The sequence below is a fragment of the Rhamphochromis longiceps genome, linkage group LG11, assembly GCF_057381845.1.
Source record: "Rhamphochromis longiceps isolate RC_006_pf linkage group LG11, R_longiceps_female_GT1.1, whole genome shotgun sequence".
Taxonomy (NCBI): Eukaryota; Metazoa; Chordata; class Actinopteri; order Cichliformes; family Cichlidae; genus Rhamphochromis; species Rhamphochromis longiceps.
The window spans coordinates 38,216,916-38,217,403 of record NC_140567.1 but is presented as its reverse complement, the minus strand read 5'-3'; positions in this window follow the sequence as shown (position 1 = coordinate 38,217,403).

The window sequence follows — 488 nt, the reverse complement described above, 5'->3', positions numbered from 1 at the left end:
TACCTGATAACAAAACTTTAGCTCCACTTATCGACTTTTTCCACAGAGAGACAAAAATACGGGCTAAATTCTGAAGTCCGAGTCTCGTCTCAGTGAGGCGGAGAATCCAGATGTGCTCCAGATAAACGGATCATAGAGAAAACAGACGGTAGCGGTTCGTGGACCCACATCCTGAAGCCTCGGGTTTGTGCTTTTGAGACCGCCACAAAAAGGCGGGACACAGGAGAACGTCCGAGATCTAAAGGGCTCATCCCAGTAGGGCAGGTGTGTCAAACATAAGGCCCGAGGGCCAGAATGGGCCTGGCAAAGACTCCTGTTGGGTTTGGAAAATGTGGAGCAGGCGATAAATTTTGGACTTACTTGTATTTTTTAAAAGTTTTACGACTTTCTTGTGTTTTTGTTTTTGCTGTAAAGCCACATTTTAAAATTCTGTGAATTAGAAAAACTTTTCTTATAATTTTATATAATTATCTATTTTGTTTATTAGT